The 20,922-nt window shown below is 37.6% G+C and overlaps 1 protein-coding gene across 6 annotated transcripts in view; it reads left to right on the top strand.

Moving 5' to 3' along the window:
* Window positions 1-438: 438 nt before the first annotated feature.
* Window positions 439-20,922, top strand: part of FOXP2 (forkhead box P2) — a 547,197-nt gene continuing 526,713 nt past the window's right edge. For 5 of the 6 annotated variants that reach the window (XM_049715212.1, XM_049715210.1, XM_049715209.1 and 2 more), the window contains exon 1: window positions 449-572. The gene's annotated coding sequence lies outside the window, so the exon portion shown is untranslated. Of the gene's footprint in view, window positions 573-20,922 lie in introns of all 6 variants that reach the window. The other variant, XM_049715206.1, reaches the window with a different exon arrangement.

The raw sequence follows: 20,922 nt of genomic DNA, 5'->3' as shown, positions 1-20,922 counted from the left end.
CAACAACAACAGTCAACGTTAACAACGCAAAGTAAAACAAAAATAAACAAGTGGCCCAACAGTACTTCAGAATCCTCGGAGGCGTCCCTTCCCTCCGCCCGCCCCTCCGAGAAGAGGCGGCTCGGCGCGCAGCGTGTGTACAGTTTGCATTGCCAACAACACGCGCGCGCGGCCGGGTGCGCGCGCCCGCCAGAGCACACTCACACACATACACACATACACACACACATACACACACACGCACACACACACAGAGATCCGGGTGGGGGGAGCGGCAGCGCGAGACAGCGCGAGCCTCCGAGAAAGCGCGAGACACGCCGGCGCGTGCAGTTCTGCGGCGGCCGCAGCGCCCCGGCTTGAGCCCAGCGCAGCCCGCCCTTGAGCGCCGGTCCGGGTTATTTATGCGGCGGCCGCGTCCGCCAGCTGCGGCTTCCTCCAGCCCCCACCCCGGGCGCGCCCCCACTCGCGGCAGCAGCTGCCAGGAATCGCGCGTGGGTGTGTTGTTTGGGAGCTTCTGCCTCGGCGCCGCGGGTGCCACCTCCCGGGACGCTGCCCAGGCGTCTTCGGTCGCGGTAAGTTTCTTTGCCCTCACTGTGGCGCGCTTCACCTCCGTCCCCCAGCCCGTCCCAGCCACCTCCACCCAGGGCCGGGCTGCGTGCGCCTTTACTCTGCTCCGCGCTCCTCCCAGGGCGGCGGCGGCGGCGGCGGCGGCAAAGTTTCGCCCCAGTCGCTGCGCTCGGTGCGGCGCGGCGCGGCGGGGCGGGTGTGACATGTGTCAAATTTCGGCTCGGCATCCGGGTCGCGTTCCGGACCCAACATCACCGCTTGTGCTTTTTCATTTTGCTTTGTGATGTGGGGAAGGGGGAGTCGAGAGAGGGGAGGTTGCTGTTGCCTCACGGACGATTTTTAGTTTTGTATGTGCCAAGTGTTGCCTTGTCTGGCGACACCGCGGCTGGAGGAATATGTGTGTTGAGACGCCAGTTGTGTTCGTTTACTCTTTTATTTCTCTTGTTTGTTGTCTCTTCCTCTTCCTTCCTACCCCTCCTCCCGCCCCCCCCCCTCCCCGAGAGGAGAAACGAGAGTAAGAACATCTGGCGGTTGGACCAACTTTACTGATCCAACTGCTGACCTTTATTTATTCAATGGGGCAAGTGCACGCTTCTGGTCTCAAAGTTAGACACTTCAGCGTACAATTCACAAGTACTTCTCTGGAATGGGAGGCGGAGAGGGGACAGTCCTGCTTCTCCAGCGAAGAAACTCCTGGCCCCTAGTGACGCTTCAGGATGATCGTGCATCTCGACTGCTGCCCCCGATCGCGCTCTTTCCCCTGTCCACGGTTAGCAGGAGCCGCTTCACCCGGGGTCTGTCCTACTCTTATTTTTATTCAGCTTTGGAAAGGTCTCCCCACTCTGAGGGTGGGTTTGGGGGTGAAATCCCTCTTCCCGGTTCTTCAGGGAGGGCACGAGGGAGGGGCGCAGACACCTTTCGGAGAAAGGGAGTGTTCTCGGTTGGCTTTTACCTGTAAATCCGCGGAGGCCCCGGGCGAGCGAAGGGCGGGCGCGCAGGGTTGACTTTGACGCCGGGGGAGCGCGGGTCCCGACGTCCCGTAGCGCTCGCGGCGGCGCACGTGCGGCGGCGGCGCGGGCTGGACCCGCTAGATGGCCGCGCCCGCCGTCCGCACGTCTCCCGCACGCCTCTCCCCGCCCCTCGGGCCGCAAAGCGCCCGGACGCCCGGGCACCCGGACCTAGGGACTAGCGTCTGCGTGGACCCTCGCTTGCCCCGGGCGTTCGGGTCGGCCTAGAGCAGGGAGGGAAAGTTGCCCTCCTATCCTCAGACCCTGAGATATCTTAGGTAAGTCTCTCAGGGCACCTGGCGCGCGGGTGAAACTCATTAGGAGTAACGGGAGGGAAAGGCACGTGCGAGTCTCGGGCATTTGAGAGCGGAACCAGTGCGCGCTTTGCACGCGGACTAGGCAAGAGAGGCCCAACTGGACACCGCTCGGGGGGGGCTCCTCAGACTCCGGAGTCCCCAAGGAACTAGACCCATCTGTGTATTTGTTTATTCAGCTTTGTAACCAACAGTTTTAAACCACTTAATGGACAGCTGCTGTCTGTAGTGCTCCTATCCCCCCCGCCCCGCCCATTTTCTCTCACCACATGTTGAAATCCAGTCAGTTTCTTGATCTTGAGGATTGTTCCTCGAGTCTTGTCTGCTCCCAGGTGGTCAGGCTTTCGCGACGTGTGAAAGACCTGTGGGAGTGTGTTAGGTGTGTACATTTGTAGTCGTCATGGATTCAGAAGTGCTGAAAGAGCTACCTCCCCAACTTGTCCAGAGCCTGCTTAGAAGAATAATTAAGTAGTAGCAGGTAAGCCAAGGGGAGAAAGTGACGCCCTGGTGTCAAGTAGCTCAAGTGGACGATTTCCAACTGGAAGTATTTCGGGAGATTAACTTTTAGAAAACAAAAGTTTGCCTGGAAGGCACATCTTTGCACACTCTCCTAACTCAAATAGTTTGGTTAGGCTTCAGTGGAGACAGGAGGGGTGTGTTTAATAGCACGTCTATGCTAGAGGTCAAAACTCAAAGATGAGCTTTCAGATATTTTCGTCTTCAATTTTGCATTGTGGTGTACCTCAGGAAATGTTTTATGTTGTCAAAAGGCCTGTTTATCTTTTCTGTCATTGTGAGTTATGGATAAGTATATTCTCAATGTCCTGGAATTTTAAAGTGTAGTGTTTGTTTAATACTGCTAACCAATAATTTACAATTTCGATTTAGTTGTATATGTATTAATAAAGTGGGTATAAAGTTATATACACTATGGTCATTAGGGTCATAAAATTTCATTTCAGCTTTAGAGCTTTTAAAAGTTGTTTCTTTCCTTCCATCCATCCTTCCATTTTTATTACTAAACTACACCCACGTTCAGTAGTTGTTCAGTTCAGTTCTTCTCTAAGAAGCCCACTATTTCATTGTTATCTAAAACTTAAGTGAAAGAAAGGTTTAACTATGATAAAGTTACTGACTTTTAAAGAGGAGACTAGAAACCTGATGATACATCCCTGTTGGTAAGTGACAGAAGACACTCAATTTTAAAAGATCATCTTAAATTTCACTTTTAAGTACAAGAATACAAAAAAAAATTAAGGGAATAATTTTTAACATTCAATTTAAATGTGAGTACAAGTTTTTTTTAATACATAGTTTATTAAATGTTACTATTACACTATGATGAATATTAAAATAGAGCAATCAAAGGGAAATGTATACAAATAACAGTTATGAGCTATTTTAAACTATCTTTCAAAATTCCTCAACTTATACATTAGGATTCAGATGATGGAAATTCTAGAACTTGAATATTGTTTTCAAGTGAAAAGAGACCTATAATTACATTATGATAGAAATAGATTTATGAATAGTTATATCTGAGTAAACTGTCATTAGAGTTTTATTTCTTTGCATTGATGGTAGTACAGTGGTTTTGCTTTAAAAATAAAATAAAATAAATCTTTGTGATATTCTAAAATCCTAAAATAGGGGAAATTGTTGTATGTGACACACCAAAAAATAGGAAAAAATGTGAACATTAAAATTACAGAAAACCTGTAATGAGAAATTATATTCCTTTTGTACAAGCAAAAACTCAGAAACACAAAACAACTCTCTTTGCATAACTATTAAAATTGTACTTTATGAAAAGTATATTTAAATATGTGAAAATACCTTCATGGCTTGATTGAGACTTTTAGAGCATATAATAATATGTTGAACATAGCCAAATTTACCAGACATTTTTATTTCAAGAGAAAATGTGAGGGTTACGGTACTTCATTACATAAAAGATATTGTTTGTGTTATATTTAAAGATTTATAGCTGCTCTGCCTCATCACCCTTGTCTGTTTCTGTGTGGACAGTCTCATGTTGTGTCAACTATTAGTTATAATACTGATAGAAAAGTGAATGTTGGAAGTGGTTATGTATTTTCTGTCTCTCTTAATTAAAATAAAAAGAAACCGAGGGGGTAATGGCAGGGTGGGATGAATTGGGAGATTGGGATTGACATGTATAAACTGTTGATACTATGTATAAAATAGATAACTAATGAGAACCTACTGTATAGCACAGGGAACTCTACTCATCACTCTGTGGTGACTTAAATGGGAAGGAAATCCAAAAAAGAGGGGATATATGTATACGTATGGCTGATTCACTTTGCTATACAGCAGAAACTAACAGAATATTGTAAAGCAACTATACTCCAATAAAAATTAAAAAAAAAGAGACCATTGACTTGTAAGAGAATATCACTAAGAAGTTCTCTTGGCATGAGTGTTGCTAAATAAAATTGCAAATCACAGTTGAATTCCAAAATAATATCAGTTGCATTACAGTCACTGAATACTAATTCATGGCACAGTTTTTTTTTTGTTTGTTTGTTTTTCTCTTTAACTTTGTGACAGATGGTAGTGATCTTAGTGATAAATGAATGGATCTAAAATGTTCTAACCAGTGCCCAGATTCATACTGCCCTTTGATAAAAGAACGTTTATTTCTTAAATTAGGCCCCCTAATTAGTGTATTTTAAGATTTGCATAGATTTTGAAAGTGACCTTGTTTATGTAGTGCTTAATTCATAGAGTTCTAACAAACTTGGTCAAATCCAACCCAGAAAGATTGTTGTTTATCTTCTTAAGCCTTCTGAAAGGTGCTTGAAACTTTCCTTAAACATATTCCAGTGCTTATGATCCACAAATAACCTAATGCCTAATTTGAGTTTTATATGCCATAGTTTACATCTCTTCTTTTTTTTAGATGACATGAATATTTACTTAGGTCCAACTACTTATCTCTTAATATACTTGGACTCCAGTCATATCACTTACAGAGTGTTATCTGTAAAGGTAACACTTTACAGGTAAAGGTAAAAATAATTTAAGTTCTTTAGGTTTGTTTGTTTTTTTCATGAGGCTTAGGTCATTTTCAGTGCTTTCTTATGGAGTTGCTCCAAACTTTAGCTTCTTCATTTGTCCCATAACTATTTTGTTTTTTAACACCTTAACTAAGAATAGTTAGGAGGGTTGATTAAAAATAACATTACTTTGTTTTTAAGTCCAGCATTGGTTATATGAAAATTCACTACTATTGAATTTCATAAATACTAATAAGTAGAATAGCCTTTCCTTGTAGGTGTTCCTACCTACTAAAATAAATGGTACTTACTTCCACTTGCTTATTTCCTTCTGCCCTGTCATTACCTTTGATGTATTTTTGTATATACTCTTTTGCTCTGCACAGTGTTTTCATCTATCCCCTGTCTGCAATTTTCCAAACAAAATGAACAAAAAAAGAGAGTAACTTTGCTGAAATATAAAGAGATATTATAGCTAAGAGGTTAACATTAGAATATTGAGTTGCTGGAGAGAGGTCCTTAGAGAATATTTAGATTTGTTATGTTCCAACACTATTAATGTTAAAATGAAAAAGTAAACCTATGTGTGTGTGGTGACTTATTTTCAGTAATGGTATTCATTTAAACTATTTTTTCTCTAAATAGATGCTTCAGTGATTTGCTGTTTTCTCAAACGTGATATTGTTAAGTATTGACCTAATTATTTTTAGGAGTATAATCTCAATTTTATAATTGGAGTGACTAGGAATTTGTGTTTATCTATACAGAATTTTGCCCAGCAGCCAAATTAACAGAATATACCTGTGCTCTGAAGTGAGGTATACTTGTATCACCCCTATTTCCTTTTAAAGCAACATTATATTTTAACAGTTTATAGCTTATAGTTCACACTGAATCCTAATACTTTTTCATTTTGTGATTGTGAACTTGGTTCACTTTCTCTAAATTGACTTGTATTCGTTCATTTGTTTAGCTTCCTTACCACGAACAATTTGAATTCTAAAATTCCCTCAATTTATATGATTTGTGTAAAATTTTATTAAAAATCCATTTTCTCCACAAATTATCTGTGGAGTGCAGGTTCAACCTTTTGAATTCCTTGATATTTGAGATATGTGTTCTTTAACTTTAATATACTCTGTTGATTGAATTCAGCTTCCCAGTCAGTTGTACACTTCTTTCTTTCTACAATCCACCAAGGGTCTCGAGAACATACCTTACCATTATATTGATAAATATGTCATATGGAGCTGACATCTTCATTCCTTTCTGCTGTGGCAAATTATTTTCATTAGCAGGAGCCAATAAAATTTAAATGTTGAAAAAGCACATTGCTGTGAAGCAGATGAGTCCCCAGGGGTTTAAAGGCTCTCAGCATTTTTAGTTTATTAAGGTTCCTCAATTTCCTTTGATTTCTATCTTGGAAACCTTAAAATATACTTCGCGGAAGATAATGTTGATTTGAATTTATTTAAGTTTTTAGTGTTTCTTTTTAAAGCTCTTTCTAACATAAGTCTAAAAGATTTGTACCATAAGAATATCATAAAATTAAAAAAAAAACAGGTTAAGGAAATTAACTTTAAATTCCTCAAAGAAAGGATGCTACTACAAAGAACCTAAAGTTTTCCTGGTATTCATTTATTTCTTTTCTTCTCCACTTTTATGATGGCATTTTCTGTGAAATATTTTTTTTTGCATTATTTTTGTTTTGGTACACATACAGAACCACAACCATCATTTTGCAACTTTTTCTCCGTTTAAGAAAAAAAAAAGTTTCTTAAAGTGTATTTTAGGGGGTAAGAAAAAAATCTGTGGTAGGCGTATTTCAGAGAAAGCGTTTATAAAATGTCTTGCTGGCAGATAGTGTGGAGAAACTTATAGTACATTAATCCAAATATCTTAACATCTTAGCATATGTAGACTGTCATAAAATCATCTCATTTAAAAAAAAAAGATCCCCAACATCCTTAAAAGCTATTCCTCACCATTACTTCACCCAAATTTATGTTCCAGGATTTGGTTGAGCTATATCTGTGTGCCTGCAGCTAACTCTTCACTTCCTTTTTGTCTTCATTTTTTCCCCTTTCTCAGTCTGTCTTTAGTTGAGCTAAATGGTCCCCCCAAATCTTGTTTTATACATCTAGTTAGTACACCCCCAACCAGTCTGATCAGATAGACCATCAGCAACTCCCTGAATTGTGGCAGCAGCTGCTTGTTTATCTCCTTTCTTCTCCCTCCAGGCACCACAGTTTATTCTCCATGTAGCAGAGTGATCTTTTGAAGATATATCTGTTTGATTATGTCACTCTTTTGTATAAACCTTCCAACAGCTTCTCTGTCTCTCAGAATAAAAGACAAAGACCTTACATAAGTCCATATTATTTGATACCTGCTACCTGACAGTATTTTCTATCATTTTCCTCTTATTCAGTCAACTCTAGACACTGACTTCCTTGACATTCCTCAAAATGGGATCAGCTGATTCCCACCTCAGAGTTTTCCTCTCTGTTCTCTCTGTCTGGAGTGCTCTACCCTCAGGTATCTTCACTAACTTCAGGTCTCTGCTCAAACGTATCCTTATAAAAGAAGCCTTCTCTGACCGCCCTATATAAAATAACAATCCTCATTGATCATGCACTGTCACCTTTACTATACGTTATTTTCCCCCATAGCACTATCAGCTGACTTTAAAAAGATTGTTTATTTATCATCTGTTCCCTCAATGAGATTGTATATTCCATGGATCCAAAGATTTTCTTTTGGGCACTGTTCTAACCCAGTGCTTAGAACATGCCTTGTACTTGGTAGGAGCTCTAAAACTACTCTTGATCTGAGAAACAATATGACATTTAACTTGAAAGTTGTGAGTGGATGTTCGTGCTTTTGTATGACAAACGCTCAATAGTTGAGTGCTTCAATATAATAATGCTTAGCACTGTTTAACTGACATTTAATCATATACCTCATCATTATATCTTAATATGACTAGCATAAGTCACGTATATAGATGTTTCTAATGGCTACACTATGAGTACAACACGGGCATTCCAAGTAATTCTGGGGATCTTCTGTGAGGAAAGAGGGAGGAAAATGGGTTAAGTCAAGGTCTGTTGTGAAACCTTTAGATTTAGGTAGCTTTACTTTTTTTGCATTGGCACACACATCATAGTTTACAACGTGTCTTGCCTTTCATCCTTTCAGTATCTATCTTTAAACAGAGCAGGTTGTGGCTTTATGATTTGCCGGAAAGTCCATCTTTCCAAATTTAAAGTCCCACTCTTGCTTTGGGACATCTTCAGCTAAGGCCTGAATAAGTGATACAACTCTCCATGTAACACCACCCACATACACAGATCATGTTCTCATAAACCTAATGTCCTACAGAGCCCTCTCTCACACACTGTGTCCATATTTAAAATCTGCATTAGCTTGCTCAGCAGTTTTGTTCTAAATACCTTGAGAAAGAGAAAGGAGTCTATAATCTCTTCTATTGGTAATGAAGGAGGTCTCTCTTTGCCTACTTCATCTTATTTTTCTCTTTTTCTTCCCTCCTCCTGACTGAATTATGAGATCTTTCAGAATACTTCTGATCTCTTATTATATCACGAGTGAATGTGTGGTCCTTGGGAAGCTGAAGCAAGGCAAAGTGGGGCTTTATTACATAATTACCCCACTTTTCCCTTTTTAAAAAATTACTAACCTATGCTTTCTGCCTGTTTTATCCTGGTCCTTAGGTACCCAGTGCCCTCTGTGTTGCCATCTAGCTATTCCAAGTCCCAGTGTATTCTCCTTTCCTTGTTCCAAGTAGGAAATTTTGTATTAAAGGCCTTTTCTGATAATAATAATAATGCATATTAGAATGTGAACGAAAATGACTCCTTCTGGAAAGCATAATTATTATCTCAGATAGTAAAACAGCCCGCTTGGTTTACTGTTCAGAGTTCCACATTAAGTGCCAGGAGACCTGCATTCTGGTCCTTGGTCTGACTTTAATTATTGTGCAATATTGGGTGAGTCATTTCCTCCAAAATTAAAGAGACTGGATTCGTTTTTAGGTTGCTTTCAACTGAAACCTTTTATGAAATACATGGAATCAAATTTGAAGCTGTGAACAGGTTCTCTCTTACTACCATGTAAACACACATGTAAGAGTGACTGGGAGAAAAAGATAATTCCTAAAATAAAAACAATTAAAACCAGCAAAAAATTACCACAGATAACTTTGTTGACGAAGCTCAGGAGGCTCCGTTAAAATGTGAGAGTATTTTTCTTCAGTGGTCTTAGCCCGCGTGGGATTCTCACATCCCTCCCCTCCTTCTGAGTCAGGAATGGAGCTTCCCCTTATTTAACCAGCATGATGAAACAAGGAGAGGAGAAGTGAGTGCATGTGGAGTTGGTCATGTTAGGGTTGAGAAAAATAAATAACCGCCTGGCATCCTCTCCCCTGAAGCGCATACCATTAACATCCCATAAATATTAATTTCTTCACAATTTTGCCTCGGTCCTGTGCTCAGTTATATATTTAGCTGTTGGTGGCACCAATCCAGAAATAAAATGTGGAGTTGGATGAGCTGTTTGATAAACTTTGTCTTTCTAAAATTAGAGCTCTCCTTTTTAATGGACCTTACACACACACCTGAAACGTTGGGTCGCCTCATGGTCCAGTCTGTGCATTGTGCTACGTTAAAAGGAAACATAACTCCCAGCTGTAGGGGTGCTGCGTGTCTTGGCTGTAGTTTGGCTTAAAGGGTGTGACCCGAGGTTTTATACAGCGTACCGCATAGGAAGCTTGGTCCCACGTTTCTTGAGACATTTTTTTTTTTTCTTCTCCTGGGAAATGCTGAAAAGTCTTTAGAGCCTCGTCTAGGTTATTCCTTCACTGTTTTGCTGTCCCGTCCCCCAATCATGCAATGCGTGCAAGTTACACCAAGTGCACATACCCCGTGAAGTGTGCCGTCCCATGCATGGTGTTGTCTCTTTTCTCATTCTGACCATCGGCCTACTATGTAGACAAATCAGGAGTGTAGCTACAGATTGCTTCTCAGAAGGCAGGGGATTATAAACTGTGGTCGTTTTTAGCAGTGATGTAAGCTTGCAGATGTTCACTTTTCAATACATTTTACCTTGTTGTATGTTACAGAGAATGTATACTCCTGTAACTAAAAATAAAATTCATTTGACAGTCTCACTTTGTGTTGTCCCAAATATAATAATTTTAAATATGTATTTTCTTGATCTATTTATAATATTTCTCTACTTCCAGAAAAGTATGCTTTTAAGTTGCCCTCTTATCACTTCCAATTCTTTGCTCTTTTGTAATTTTCAGTAATTTCAAACTATCTCTAGTCCCACATGTCTGTTGCTCAGGCTATTCCACAAATAGAAGAAAGGCAATGCAGTTTGTCATTTCTAATAGTTATTTGATTTTACATATCTGTTCTCCTTGATATCTCTCTAATGGTGTCCTAGAAATATCTCGTTCCCACTTGGCTGAAACGATGCCAGATTCTGAAATATGACCAAGTACATGCTTACTCATATAACTATATTAAAGGAACATTGTTATTAGAAGTTTTTTTTTTATTTTGAGAGACAACTTGTTTTTCTGACTATATAAGATCAAATTTTAAGAGCAAATGTACAGTAATAGAGAATATATGGTAACAAGATATGAATACATAATTAATAAAATATTTAATGTTTATTTTCTTATTACTAGAATTACATTTTTATGAGAGGACATTTAAAAATAGAATGTGAATGATTAATTTTATTTTTACATGTTACCTATTTATAAGACAGTGAAAATATATTTATTTTAAAAAAGCTCTTTGGCTATACATTTGATATTTCATTTTTAAATAAGATATTGGTCACTGTATTGTAGAAATGATCCTGATAAGTTTCTATCAAAATTGTTACCTTCACTGTGATTTATTAATGATACAAATGATATTTTAATTGCTCATCTTTACCAAGTTGTTTTAATACCTTTAATTTTTTCCATTTTTCAATTGAACTGTGGTTGATGTACAATATTGTGTTTCAGGTGTATAGCAAAGTGATTCAGTTATATGTTCAGATTCTTTTCCATTTTAGGTTATTACAAAATATTGAATATAGTTCCCTATGCTACACAGTAAATCCTTGTTGTTTATTTTATGTATAGTGGTATGTATCTGTTAATTCCATACTCCTAATTTATCCCTGCCTCCCCCTTTACCCTTTGGTAGCCATAGTTTGTTTTCTATGTCTGTGAGTCTGTTTCTGTTTTGTAAATGAGTTCATTTGCATTATTTTTTAGATTCCACATATAAGTGATGTCATATGATACTTGTCTTTCTCTGCCTTACTTCACTTAGTATGATAATTTCTAGGTCCATCCATATTGCTGCAAATGGCAATATTTCATTCTTCTTATGGCTGAGTAATATTCCATTGTGTGTGTGTGTGTGTTTAAAAACACCACATCTTCACTCATCTGTTGATGGACGCTTAGGTTGCTTCCATGTCTTGGCTGTTGTAAATAGCACTGCTATGAACATTGGGGTGCATGTATCTTTTTGAATTAGGGTTTTTGTCTTTTCTGGATACATGTCCAGGAATGGGATTGCTGGATCATATGGTAGTTCTATTTTTAGTTTTTTAAGGAAACTCCCTGCAGTTTCCCAAAGTGACTGCACCAATTTACATTCCCACCGATAGTGAAGGAGGGTTCCCTTTTCTCCATATCTTATTTATTGTTTGTAGACTTTTATTTTTTTTAATATGGTCACCCCTTGCATGGCTTGCAGGATCTCGGTTCCCTGACCAGGGATTGAACCTGGGCCACACAGCAATGAAAGCCTGGACTCCTAACCATTAGGCAAACAGGGAACTCCCTATTATTTGTAGACTTTTTGATGATGGCCATTCTGACCAGTGTGAGGTGATACCTCATTGTAGTTTTGATTTGCATTTCTCTAATAATTAGTGACCTTGAGCATGTTTTCATGTGCCTGTTTGCCATCTGTATGTCTTCTTTGAGAAATGTGTATTTAGGTTTTCTGCCCATTGTTTCATTAGGTTGTTTGGGGTTTTTTTGATATTGAATTGTATGAGCTGTTTGTATATTTTGGAAATTAAGCCCTTGTCGGTCACATCATTTGCAAATATTTTCTCCCAGTCTGTAGGTTGGCTTTTCATTTTGTTGATGGTTTCCTGTGCTGGGCAAAAGCTTGTAAGTTTGATTAGGTCCCATTTGTTTATTTTTGCTTTTATTTCTTTTGCCTTGGGAGACTGATCTAAGAAAATATTGCTATGACTTTATTGTGATTTATTAATAACACAAACCATGTTTTAATTGCTCATCTTTACAGAGTTGTTTTAAGCTCTTTAATTTTTTTCCATTTTTAAAGATAATTTACATACAGAAAAATTTGCTTCTTTTTAACGTACAGTTCTATATATTTTGACAAACATATATAGTTGTGTAATCACTACCACAATTAAGATTAGGAACAGTTCCATCATGCTCCAAAATGTTTTCATATGGTTTTTAGTCAACCCCTCCTCTCATCCTGTAGTATCTAGTAACCACTGATCTATTTTCTCTCCCTAGAGTTTTGTTTTTTTCAAGTCTGTTTTTTGGGGGAGGGGAACAGTTTTTTTAATTGAATGAATTTGATATGTAACACTGTTTACATTTAAGTGGTCCAGCATGTTATATATCGTAGATGATTGGTATTGTAGCCATATCTATCACATCACAAAATTATAGTGCAATATTGTTGTCTATATTCATTATACTGTGTATTAGATCTCTGTGGCTTATTTACTACTGCTTCCAAGTTTGTACCCTTAAACAACATCGATCTTATCCCCCATCCCCATCTCTTGGTAACCACCATTTCGCTCTCTGTTTTTTACACGTTTGACTTTATTAGATTCCATATTTATATGTGGTATCATACAGTACATGTCTTACTCTCTCTGACTTGTCTCAGCATAATGTGCTCAGGGTCCATCCATGTTGTTGCAAATGGCAGGATATACTCCTTTCTCAAGGTTGAATAATATTACATTGTGTATGTATATATATGTATTATATATATATATGTATGTATTACATTCAACTCCGGCTTATATTTATACGTCATGCAGTATGTAGCCTTCTGAGGCAGGCTTCTTTCACCTGGCTTAATGCATGAGATTCACCAATATTGTTGTGTATAACATTTTTGCCTTTGCAAGAATGTAGTTGCTTGCTCCTGTCATAATTTCTGAGGAGTTTAGAATTCTCCTCTCACTTTTTTATTCAAATATATGTTAATTTAATATATCCTTAAATTTTATTTTGGCTTATAAATTGGCTTGGCTTATGAACTAGAGACTTTACTAGTTAATCATTTCTGAGAGTTAATTTTGTGGTCTTCTCCATAGCTGTCTACCCTCATTTCTGTTTCCACCCCTAATCTTTCTCTTGCTCTCATACTTCATTCCTTCGTTTCCACAGGTGTTTGCTCTTCTTGTCTTTTCACTCCTTGTCATCTGTTTGACTGGTTGAAAGATGTGAGACCCATTCAGGTACCTAGTTTTTAAAGAGGAAAGAAGCTCATTATCAATTTCTTAATAATACTCATTTATTCATTCACTTATTCATTTATTCATCAATTACTGCTCATCCACCAATCTGTGTATGTGGCAAAAGAAGTAAGAAGGATCCAAGAATCCTAGAATTGAAAGAAACCTTTGAGATCATGAAATTAATTTTTTATTCTCCCTTCCAAAGCAGACGGGAGATGGGGCCAGGGTCTGTTACCCAGGTGCTACTGTGAGATGGCCTATGGGCTGCAGTGTATGGCAAGAGGAAATAATCAGAGAGGTAAATCAAAAAGCCAGGTGGGCAGCTAAGAACAAATCATCGGTTTGAAGAGGCCAGCTAGGCTGAAATGGAACAGAAACCAGGGAGGCAAGACAGGAGTGAAAATACACAAGAGGCCTGGACAAACTCCCTGTGGGTTGCCTTTTTTTACAGATAAGAAGTGAGCAGTTTAAAGACATCTGTACGTGAAAGAGGCAATCCCCATTTTCATAGTCCTGGCTAGTGGCTTTCAGAAACTTCCATGAATGAAGAACTTATCTTAATACCCAATATTTGAAAACTTTAATTGATAGAAAGTTCTTCTTTACACTGAATTGAAATCAATTAGCCATTTTTCTAACTCCACCCTTTGGCTTTACACAGACTGTTTCACACAGATAATTTTGCAGATGTCTGAAAAATTTTCATCCTCAATAAACCTTTCCTTTCTCAGGATAAAGTAGTCAAATTTCTTCAGTTATACTTTATATATACTATATGGATTTATTTCACCCTTCACAGCTCTGATCACTCTCCTCTGGGTATGCTTCTCTTTGCTGGAGTTTCCCTTTAAAGTATATCCAGAGCTAAATATCATATCATGAATGTAGCCTAACCAACACAGAACACAATGAAAATTTATCTCCATTCTTCTCTAACATAATGGCAAATTTGTTTTTTTTTCAGTCGTGTTACATTGTTATTAGAATTGTAATTCATTTCATGTAGGTTGCAATTAATATACAACTTGAATACTTTATTTGTATGTCTGTTAAATTTGTTTCTTTATAGTTTAGTGTATTCAGCATGTCAAGATTTTTTAAATATCCTGATTCTATTATCTGTGTTAGCAATTGTGTCATCCATAATTTTCATTAATACATTTTTATAGCGCTACTAATTAATTATGAAAATATTGAGCAGAACAGGGTTAAGAATAGAGCCTTTTCTGAACTTAGTGAGTATGGACTTTTTGACTTGTCATTACTCCTTTGGATGGGATTATTTACCTACCTATATACATTTGAAATGAATCATAACGATCATTATAATAATAGCTAACATTTGTTGAGCAGTTAGCTTAAGCAGGTACTTTTCTAAGCAATTTGTGTATGAATTAATTTATTCTTCATACTACCTTCATGAGGACTTACTGTTATTTCCCCATTTTACCAATGGCAAAGCTGAGTCACAGGTTGTCAAGCACTGTGAAGTATCTGAGATTTCACCCTACCTGTATGCTGACAGATTAGCCAGCCACTGTTTTGTGGATGATTATAGAAGACAGAAGACTTCCAGGTCAGAGACAAAGGACTGTATTGCTCCTGGTACAGCAGCTGCATGAGCCTCATGTGGTTTTTGGTTCCTTGTACCCCAGGCCCACAGGGGCTCCACAGGGTGGCTCAAGTCCACGCTGCACACTAAGTGTCACACCTAAGGAACTCCAAGTTTAGGAACCCTGATCTTTTATAATGGGCTATAAGCAGACCTTCCCTTTGTTCCAGAGGGAGATACTATCGGTCTTCAAATGCTATTTGCTATGCAAACATCCATGAAAAGACAGTCTAGAACAAAGGCTTCCAGTGCCTCTGCTCACAAAACGTGCAGAAACTTGACAGATCTGTGACATTTGCCTCTTAATCCCAGATAATAAGAAACTTCCCCAAAGTTACACAGATAGTGAGTGGACTTACCCCAATTGGCCATGAGAGACTTACTCCATACTTTTCTTGGTCCAGGCATTATACAGCCAATGCATTTCTCTCATCCACTCATCTAATAACATGTCAGAGAAGGAAACGAGGTTTAGCATGGCTTATTTTTAACAAATCCATGGCAGGTTTTAAAAAAAAATTTAAGTGCTCACAAACCATCTGTTTAGTAACCTGTTCTAGAATGTTGGGGAATAGTGTCAAGATCACTGATCTTCATTTCCTAGAATCATTTTACCTTCAAAAAATAAAATAACATTTGTCCCTCTTATGTATTACATCTGCTCTTCTGTTGTTTGTAACTCTGTCAAGGTTATCAACTGTAGTTCTGTGATAACATATACAAGCCACTTTTTAAAAATATCTTGAAATTGTAATCTATTGGTCCTGTATACGTAAACTTATTTAAAGTGACTCAGAGTCCTCTTACTAATTCCTGAGCTTTGATTTTCTTGTTAATCATATTTGATTTTTCTGTTTTAGTTTCATCACTTCTTTCTGGTGCAGAAGGTAAAAACCACCCAAGAATCAAGAAGTTTGGCATATCTCAGTTATCTGATAACATACCATTGTCCCCAAACAGTAGGCTTATACCTTTAATATTTTCCCCATATCTAAATAATATCTTGAAATGTTCCTAGCTTTTTTTTGGGGGGGGGGCGGGATTTTCTTCAGCCCATTTCAAGCATTTATTGAAGCTTTGAGTCATGTTTCTGTACTATTTCTTGCCATGTAATATCACTTCTGAGGTTGAATAATCCCTGTGTAACGCTGTGTTTTTTTAAGATATTTTCTAATTTCTTTTTTTTGTTAGTGTTTTCTGAGACTGGAAGCTTGTGATTTCACTTTCAAGATTTCATAATTTCTATTGATATGATATTTATCCCAAACCATTTTTTATTTTAGAGTTTCATGTCAAGCCATTGTATATAAGCAGGGCTTGGTAATTTTTTTCTGTAAAGGGCTAGATAGTAAATACAGTTGCGGGCCGTTGGTCCCTTTACAGATATTTGACTCGTCCATTGTAGTGTAAAAGAAGCTATGGACAACACCTAAATGCATGAATGTGGCTGTGTGCCAGTACTTTTATTTATGGACACTAAAGTTTGAATTTCATATAATTTTTATGTTTCACAAGATATTCTTCTTTTGATTTTGATTCAGCCACTTAAAACTGTAAAAACTGTTCTTACCTCACAGACCATCCAAAATCAGGTGGTGAGCCAGTTTTAGCCCATGGACTATATTTTGCCCAGTGCACGCACGCATGCGTGTGCACGCGCACACACACACACACACACACACACACACAGAGTTATTCATATAAATATAGACATATCTTTTTAAAATTTCTGTTTCTAAAATCCATGCCACATTTTGTTCACTGGCTTGGAATTATGAGCTTAAAATTGACATGGACTTCTAAGAATTCTGTGACAAAATTTTTCATCTTGGTTCTTCCCTTTTCACTGCTGTTAAGTAGTAGTTCTCCTTATTGCTTCTTTTTCTTTTCTTTTTTTTTTCCCTTATTGCTTCTTAAGCCTTCAGAGAGAAGAAATTATTAGTAAGCCAATAATTCATTAGATGCTCAATTTTTGTCATTATCAGTATTAGGTGTCAATCTGGATCATAAAGTGCAGTGACCAGCTGGGTCATCAGTGGTCTAGGTAGTGAACCAAGAACAACATTCACATCATTTTCTCCGTGGTCAGGGCGAAACAAAAATGTACTGAAGGTCCCCAGACAGGTAGAAGAGTCGTGAAGCATCATGATGAGCAGAGGCAACTTTAAGTATGAGACGAAGCTTTGGCACGACCCAGAGCTTTTAATATACCCCTTGGTAAGTGAGGGTATGGGTAGATCAGGCGCCTAGGGTATGATTTGATGAGTGAGTATCTGGCTGGAATCACAAATTTGAAAACTTATCACATAAGGGCTCTCAATCAGCCAGAAGGACTATGTAACTGGGTTTGCTTCTGTGCTTTTGGGTAAGGAGGATCTCCTACTGTGTTTACTCATGGTAGCTCTTTAGGTTTTTTATGTGTTCTGGTATTTCTTTATTTATATTTTTAAGATAGCCAACCTTGCAGAGTCTGTTTTAGGGAATGTTTCTGTTCTTATATTTGATGTAAACTTTGTAGATTATACAATCTCAGCTGGAGGAGATGGGAAGATGGATGAAAAAGACTAAGAATGAGGAATAGTAAAGTTCTTTCCCTTGATGTTTTTCTTCCTTGCTATGAGCAAATCCACAGTACTCAGCTAGCTTAGTAAACTATTTGACTCTTTTTTTTTTTTTTCCTTCAGAATACATATCTCTCTTTTCGGCAGGAGGCCTGATTTAGAGGTAACATTTGTTACTTTATCATATGAAAGAGTTGTAAATTGAACAATGTCAGTTCTGTTTCTTTCTTGGCATTTTAATCTTTTTTGCTTCCACTGTTCAACTTCTTGAATAAGCGACTTGTGATTTTTAATTCTCAACTAACCCATAATACCCATTCTCCCGAAACTCCCTCTCTGAACTCATCTTGTATTTTCCTTGCTTTCTTTGACCTAAAGGCGCTTATGTGAACAGTATTCTTACCATTTTAAGGCTCAGAAAACATACTTCAATCATATAATATTGAATTTCCTTGTGAAATAACTTATTTCAGAATTATGTGAATTTTATAGTTCTGTGTCTTAAAAATTTTTGGTTCATTGGTCTGGGTAGTTGCCATTGTGTTGAATCAGAGTTCTTTCTATGAGGTAGTGTGTATTAGTTTACCAAAGTCGTGGTCAGAATCACTTTCAGAAGAGAGAGGTTTCAAAACAGAGCTTGAAAAATACAGACAAATCTCTTTTAGAGTTAAGACAACAATAAATGAAATATTTATGAGTCAGGGCTTGGCTGTATGAGAAAATACAGGCAAGCCTGTGGTTTCATTACATTACTTACAGTATTTCTGTGACCTAAAAAATGAGAAGTGCAAAGAGACCTAATGCAGTCAGGTGTGGGGCTGCTGAGGTCTGTAGGGCTAATGAACTATTATGGTCTTCCTCAGAGAGTGAAGTTCTCTTTTTAGTTTTTTGAAAATGTTAATAGAGTATGAAGAAATACAATGAGAGGTTAAAAAATATTGTTTGATGACATAGTGATAGAAATTTTAAAAAGAGTTAATTGAAAAACTATGAATATGTATATTTATAGTCTTTATTTTCATGAAGAGCTATACCATTATTTCTGTTTTCTAATCACATTTTCCAACAATAATATTTAATCATTTTAACTAGTTCTTAATTTACATTTCAATATGTCATGATAAAAGTTAAAGTAAATTTAGTGTGTCTTTTGATGTGGCAGTTGAATTCTCCTTGTAAAGTGCATAAATAAATTATAACAAACCAAACTAAATATATTATTAGTTGAAGAAATAATCTTTCATTGCTAGAAAATAACACTTATTCAAATAAAGAGAGCTAATATGTTTTAACATAGTAAGGTTATAAAATGTTATAGATGGTGCTGTTGAGGAAATGTCCTAAACATAATATAAAAGTGAAAAAACTCATTTGTGATAATCTTGCTGGTCATAAGAATCATTTGGGGAAAATTGTCACAGTGCTGACCAATCTGACTTTGATTATCTGATTCATTAGTAATTCTGGAGAGGGATCAGGAATTTGCCTTTTTAGAAGATGTTCTACATGATTCAGGTAAGGTGGTGTGAAGACCATGCTTTAGAAACACCAGAGTAAAATATTACATGGCATTTCTAAAGCTTTTTTCCCCCCCAGAAAATAGGAAGTTGAAATAGAACCCAGATTTCACTGGTTATCAGAAATAAAATTGTGATTTAGAATATAAAATTTATAACTACTCCTGTAAGAATAAATTCATAACCTCTAAAGGTCTAACGGTTTTCACTTCCATTTTTTTATTGATCCAGTGAGCATTTTGAGTTTCTGTTATAATCTAATAGGAGTCTACAGTTTCACATGTAGAAAAGAAATTATAGAAAGGAGAGAATACTGTTAGCTTCCTTTAAATAAGACAGAGACAGAAGGGAGGAGGTTTGGGGGTGGAAGGGTGGGGGGAGCAGAAAGAGAGAGAGAGAAAGAGAGGGAAAGAGAGAGAGAGAGATAGGTAGAGGTAGTTGTGTTGTGTGTGTGTGTGTGTTTAAAGCCTGAGACATTTAAGTTTGTCAAGTTGTGTGTATATTTCTCCTGTGACATTTCAGTTAAAATGAAATTTTTTGTTTTGTCTTCATTGAGCTACATTTATGCTGTATCATAATGGTGGGATTAAAATTACACAAAATAAAATGATGATTTGGGAGTTATCTGAAGAATTACAGTAACTCTTTTTCCATCAAACATATTTGGAATCTAGATAGCCTTCTAAAGCTTGTCAATTGGCTGTTTGAAATTGGGAATAATTCTTCCCATTGAAAAATAATGTTCTAAATATTGATTAATTTTCAGTGAAAAAGTTGATAGGAAATTATGTTTGAATACTAGCATGTAAGACAGAAAATTAGTTCATTTATTTTAAATGCTTGCGGTTGGTACAGCCTAGTTTAAACGGAAACTTTCCAGTCAGCAAAAGACTGTTTCTTGTTTTGCAAATTCTCCACCTCCTCAGAGAATCTCTTCATCACCTGGTTTCTGAACCTAGTTCCTCCAGTTTCTCTCAGGGAATGGGTCTCTCATACTTTTCTTTGAGTTGACAGAAAGAAGGAATTTATAATTTGAGGTACAGCTTTGGGTTAGAGAGTGGATGGACACTTGAGCATGGAGTTCTAATTTTATAAGATAGCTTATGAAGAAGGGAGAAAAGGAAATGAAGGAGAGAAGAGAGGGAAATAGGGCTACCTTACCTTTCGGCTGACAGTGAGCTTGCACCTGGACGGGCTTGGGTGCAGCTGTAGCGAGGAAAAGTGGTTTTGTCATGGGTCCCACCTTCAGAACCGTGCAGGGAGCAAGAGCCAGAACCAGAACCAGCACCAGTTGGTTAATCCTTCACCCTTACAGCACTAACTCTCTAAACAAGACAAACTAAAGCAAAACAAAAAGGAGGGGACACAAAAGTGAGTCAGCTAATCCTTTTATTGCTGAATTCAGATATCTGTCCAAAGTTCTGTAATGACAAGACTATGGACACTTGCAAAGCAGTATTAGCATTTCATATTTCTAAAATATTTAGTAGCTAATAAGCTCTTTGTAAAAAAGTTTTTAGTGAAATATAGTTGATGTACAATGTTGTGCTTGTCTCAGGTGTACAGCAAAGTGATTCAGTCATATATATGACTGAATATATATATGACTGTGTATATATATACACACACACACACACATTTTTAGGTTCTTTTCCATTATAGGTTATTATACGATACTGAGTATAGTTCCCTGTTCTATACAGTAAATCCTTGTTGATTATCTATTTTATATATAGTAGTATGTATTTTAATACAT

This window comes from Orcinus orca, chromosome 9 (assembly GCF_937001465.1).
Source record: "Orcinus orca chromosome 9, mOrcOrc1.1, whole genome shotgun sequence".
NCBI lineage: Eukaryota > Metazoa > Chordata > Mammalia > Artiodactyla > Delphinidae > Orcinus > Orcinus orca.
Note: the sequence above shows the minus strand (reverse complement) of the source record. Positions and strands in the feature narration are given on the sequence as shown.